This window comes from Equus asinus, chromosome 4, assembly GCF_041296235.1.
Source record: "Equus asinus isolate D_3611 breed Donkey chromosome 4, EquAss-T2T_v2, whole genome shotgun sequence".
In the NCBI taxonomy this organism is placed as follows: Eukaryota; Metazoa; Chordata; class Mammalia; order Perissodactyla; family Equidae; genus Equus; species Equus asinus.
Window position 1 is genome coordinate 17,612,080 of NC_091793.1, and position 6,164 is coordinate 17,618,243.

Consider the following 6,164-nt stretch of genomic DNA (forward strand, 5'->3'; position numbering starts at 1 on the left):
CTATTCTGGACATTTTCTACAAATAAAACCATACAATATGTCGCCTTTGTGTCTAACTTCTTTCACTTAGCTTAGGGTTTTCAGGGCTCATCCACATATCAGTGTGTCATTACTCTTTAGACGTCGTTAATGTCCCATCGTGCAGTGAGACCACATTTTGCTTCCCACTCATCGACTGGCGGACATGGGGCTTGGTTCCATTTTTGGGGGGGGTGCTATTATGAACAATGCTTCTTTGAACATTCACGTACAAGTTTTTGTGTAGACATGTCTTCAATGATCTTGGGCCTATGCATAGGAGCAGAATTGCTAAGTTATATGGAAACGCTATGTTTAATTTTTCGAGTAACCGCCAGACTGCTTTGCGGCAGCTGCACAATTTTACATTCCCGTCAGCAATGCATGAGAGTTTCAATTTTTCCACATCTTCACCGACATTTGTTATTGTGTGTCTTTTAATTTGTAGCAACACTGGGGGGGGGGAGGTGCAAAGTGATATCTCATTATAGTTTTGATTTGCATTTCCCTAAAAACTAATGACATTTAGCATCTTTTCATGTGCTTATTGGCCATTTGTATACCTTCTTTGGAGAAAATGTCTATTCAAATACTTTGCCCATTTTAGAAATTAGATTATTTGTCTTTTTAATATTGAGTTGTAAGAGTTCTTTATATAGTCTGGATATTCGACCCTTATCAGATAAATGATTTGCAAATATTTTCTCCCCTTCTGTGGAGAAAAGAAATTTCACTTTCTTGATAGTAAAAACACAAAAGTTTAAAATTTTGGTGAAATATAATTTATCTATTTTTTCTTTTTTCACTTGTACTTTGGTATCATAACTAAAAAAAGCCCACTGCTCAATTCAAGGGCACGGAGATTTTCCCCTAGGTTTTCCTCTAAAGAGTTTCATACTCTTAGCTCTTACGTTGGGGGCTTTGACTGATTTTGAGTTAATTTTTGTATAGGGTGAGAGGCAGGGGTCTGACTCCTTTCTTTTGGGTGGATGTCTAGCCGTCTCAGAAAAGACTGTTCTTTGCTCATTGAATTGTCATGGCACTGTTTTTGAAAATTAATTAAACATAAATGTTAGGGTTTATTTCTAGACTTTCAATTTTATTCCATTGATCTATGCCAGAACCACACATTCTTGCTTACTATAGCTTTACAGATAAGTTTTGAAATTGAGAAGCATGAACCCTGCAACTTCGTTCTTCTTTTCAAGATTGCTTTGGCTAATGTAGGTTCTTCAAATTTCCATATGAATTTTAGGATGAGGCTGCGTTTCTGCAAAAAATAACAACAACAACAACAAAAACAGCTGGGAATTTGATAGAGATTGAGTTGAATCTGTAAATAAATGCGAGGAGTATTGCCATCCTAAGAGTGATAAGTTTTCCATTTCACGAACACAGGATGTCTTTCTATTTATTTAGGTCTTCTAATTTCTTTCAACGATGTTCTGTGGTTTTTGGTGTACATGTCTTACACTCCTTTTGTTAAATTTATGCCTAAATATTTTATTCTCTTTGATGTTATTTTATTTTATTTTATTCATTTATTTTTTGAGGAAGATTAGCCCTGAGCTCTCACTCACCGTCAATCCTCCTCTTTTTGCTGAGGAAGGCTGGCCCTGAGCTAACATCTGTGCCCACCGTCCTCTATCTTATATGTGAGATGCCTGCCACAGCACGGCTTAATAAGTGGCGCACAGGTCCCCGCCCAGGATCCGAAGCAGTGAAGCCCGGGCCACCGCAGCGGAACACGAGAACGTACCTGCTACGCCAGCAGGCCGGCCCCTCTTTGATGCTATTTTAAATGTAAATATTTTCTTCATTTGACTTTTAGAATGTTCATTGCTACCATATAAAAATAGAATTGATTTCTAACATATTGATTTTGCATCCCGCGACCTTGCTGTACGTGTGTATGACCTTTAGTGGTTGTGTGTGTGTGTGTGTGTGTGTGTGTATTCTCCTAGATCTGCTCTATATAAGATCATGTCATCTGTGAATAGAGATACTCATACTTCTTCTATTCCTAGTTTGTTAAGTGTTTTTATCACGAAAGGGTACTGGATTTTTTCAAATGCTTTTCAAATGTCTATTAAGACGATCATACGGTTTTTGTCCTATATTCTATTATATGATGTATACATTGGTTGATTTTTGTGGGTTGAACGAATCCTTCCTTTCTGGGATAAACCCCACCTGGTCAAGGTGGAAAATCTTTTAAAAATGTTGCTGGATTTGGTTTGCTAGCATTTTGTTGAGGATTTTTGAGTCTATGTTCATAAGGTTTACTAGCCTGTCTTTTTTTTTTCTTGTGACGTTTTTGTCTTGTTTTGGTAACAGAGTAACACTGGCCTCAGGAATGACCAGAGAAGTCTTCCCTCCTCTTCTACTTTTGGGAAGCACATGAAAAGGATTGGTGTTAATTCTTCTTTAAGCGTGTAGCAGAATTCACCAGGGAAGCTATCCAACCCCGGGTTTTCCTTTGTGGGAAGTTCTTGATTACTAATTAACTCTCATTGCTTGTCAAGTCTATTCAGATTTTCTATTTTTTCCTGAGTTTGTTTCGGTAGCTTGTGTCTTTCTAAGAATTTATCCGTTTCATCCAGATTGTCTAATTTGTTGGCATACAATTGTTCGTAATATTCCCTTATAATTCTTTTTATTTTTGTAAAGCCAGTAGTAATGTCCCCTCTTTCATTCCTTATTTCAGCATTTGAGTTTTTCCTCTTTTTTTTCTTGGTTAGCCTCATTAAACGTTTGTCAATTTAGTCAGTCTTTTCAAAGAATCAACTTTTGGTTTTGCTGATTATATCTATTGTTTTTCTTTTTCCTTACTTTGCATCTCTGCTTTAATCTTTATTATTTACTTCTGCTTGCTTTGAGTTTAGTTGCTCTTTTTTTTTTCTAGTTTCTCAAGGTGGAAGGTGTGGTTATTGATTTGATATCTTTCTTCTTTTTTTTATCATAGCCTCTCACAGCTTTAAACTTCCCTCTAAGTCCTTCTTTTGCTATATCCCATGCATTTTGGTGTATTATGTTTCAGTTGCATTAGCCTCAAAATATTTTCTAACTTTCCCTAGGAATTCTCCTTTGATCCAGTGGTTATTCAAGAGTTGCTAAGACTGTGTTGTTTAATTTCCACACATTTGCGAATTTCCTTGTGTTGTTGATTTCTAACTTCATGTCATTGTGTCTCAAGAACGTGCCATGTATGATTTCAGCCCTTTCAAATTCACTGAGACTCGTCATATGGCCTAACATATGGCCCATCATGGAGAACGTCCTTGAGAAGAATGTGTGTTCTGTCATTGAACAGAGGGTTTCACAGATCTCTCTCAGGTCTGGTGGTTTATGGTGTGTTCAAGTCCGCTATTTCCTTGCTGTATAGTTCTGTCCATTATTGAAAGTATATTGAAGTCTTTCACTATTATCACTGATTACCCATTTCTCCCTTTGTTTTTGTATGGTTTTGCTTCATGTATTCCGAGCTCTGTTGTTAGGTGTATACAAAATTGTTAAGTTGTCTTGATAGATTGATCCTTTTATCATTACAAAATGTCTTCCTTTTTCTCTAGTAACAATTTTGCCTTAGACTCTGTTTTGTCTGCTTTACAGCTGCTCTAGTTCTCTGCTGGTCAGTTTGAATGGTCTATCGTTGTCCACTCATTTACTTTCAACTCATTTGTTTCTTTGACTCTGAAGTGTGTCTCTTGCAGACAGCACTGAGTTGGGTTATTTTATAAAGTCCATTTTGCCAATCTCAGCCTTTTAAATGAAGTGTTTAATCCATTTACATTTAATATATTACTGATAAGGTAGAGTTTCCTTTGCCATTAGGTTATTTGTTTTCTATAAGTTCTATTTTTTGTTCCTCTATTCCTCCTCTACTGCCTTTTTTCATATGAAATAGATATTTTCTAGTGTACCATTTTAATTCCCTTGTCATTTCTTTTACATATTTTTTGAGTTATATTCTTAATGGTTGCCCTGAGGATTACAATTAACATCTTAACTTATAAAAATCTAGTTTGGATTAATACCAACTTAATTTCAATAGTTTAGCAAACTTTGCTGCTAAATATCTCCATCTCCTCCCAACCTCCTTTGTGCTATTATTGTCATGCAAATTACTTTTTTTTGTACGCTCATGAACATAGATTTCTAAGTATTGCTTTATGTAGTTGTCTTTTAAATAAGACAGGAGAAAGAAGAGTTACAAACAGAAATACATTTATGCTGTGAGAAACCAGCTGTTAATTTTATTGACAACACCTTACCCAGGATCACTTGCTTCTCTCTTGCTGCTTTCAAGAGTCTCTCTTGGTCTTTGACTTTCGAGAGTTCACTTATGACATGTCTAGGTGTTTGAGTTTATCCTACCTGGAGTTTGTTGGGCTTCTTGGATGTGCAGCTTAATGCATTTCATCAAACTTGGGAAGTTTTTGGCCTTCTCTGATACCACTCCAGCTGGGGAGCGGGGTGGGGCACCTCATTTTAGCTTGGCAAGGGTGGAAGTCTAGGCTCCCTACTCAGCCTTTGCTGGCACAGGTGGTGGTGGTGCTATCAATTTTCCTGCAGTGTTTGGTGGGAGTAGAGTGGTTACTGTCTAAAAGTTTTCTGTCTTCTTAGCCTGTCCCTTTCCTGGCTCTGTGGCTTGAGAGAGCAGGCCTTTTGGGGAAGCTGTTTGGTCTGCACCCATTGGCAATTCCAGGTTGCCAGCTTCTTAAGCTCTAAATTTGAGAGATATGATGCAAAAGGATACCCAGCAAACCCATCACTCTGTCATTCCTTGGGCCCTGAGCCACCCAGCCAGTCTGCCTTTTTCTCTCCACCTTGTAGAGTCATTTGAGTTTTTCTCAGTTGTGATTTGTTGAAAGAATAGAGAAGAGTAAACCTACCCCATCTTCCTGGAAGTGGAAGGTGACTATACCTCCTTTCAAAACGGACTTCTTCACGGCCACCTCATCTTGTTCCATTTCTGCCTCCCCTCTCCCCCACCCACAACATCTGTTCTTTTCACAAATGTTATTCCTTCCTTGTTTGCAAAGAGGATGCTAAATATGCTTACTTTAAAGTCTTTTTTCAGACTGTTCTATTATTTTAATTTCATCTGGAGTTAATTCATATTATGATAATTGATTTTGTTGGCCATTATTCTTAGCATTAGATGTTTTCATGGGCTTCAGAGTTTTTATTTTTAGGCTCATTTTTGGGTAAAAATCAGTCTTTCACTTTCTTTCTCTGTCTGTGTACTCAACCCTCCTCCCCCTTTGACATTCCCTCCCCACCCCAGCAGTTTGGGGCTGCACCAGTGATATGAGGCATGAGTGAACCGGACTCTGTCAGAGGCCTACCTGAGGAGCACAGGTGGCTGCCAACGGTTCAGTCTCCTTGAAGACCATGTCCTGCAAAGACTGGCATGGTGGTGGGTGTCCTCTCTCTCCAGCCATGCCTCAGCCTAGAACCGACCTTTCAGAAGCAGCTCAGCAAGGTCAAGCAGGAAAGCCATCCAGATCCTAAGTCCGAATAGTTCACACCCTTTGGCCCAGTAGTTCCACTCCTTGGCGTGTACCCCGGAGAATACAGCATAGACAGGGGCTGGGATTTATATATAAGTGTGGTTCATAAAACTTGCACATGGAAAATGCGGTAGAGATTTATCAAAAGGAGCATGGTTAAAAGAATTGCGGTACACGATTTTAGTGTACCACTAGGCAATTTAAAATTGAAAATCATGCATCTTTAACGGGAAAATGTTCAAATTTCAGTGTGTCATTAAGGTTACAAAATAGTTCGTAAGGTACAAAAATTAACATTTTGTGATAAGATATATCATAGAAAAATGACTAGATGGAGCTATAGAAATAGTACTATGTGCTCCCTCCAAGTGGACCGACTCTGAGTGATTTAAAGGGTTTTTTCCTAAGACTTTTGCAACACCAAAATTTGCTACGAGTATATACTACATTGAATTTGTATTCCAGTCACAATAGGAAAAGCAAGCTTCCTTTTAAAAAAATCATTGTAATATATACAAAAGGAGCGTTGCAAGCAGTGCTGGGAATAATCAGAAAAACAAGGAAGGCGCCCAGCGAAATAATAACATAACAGTATCCACGGTCATCGCTGATTGGCTGCTGAGGAAGGAC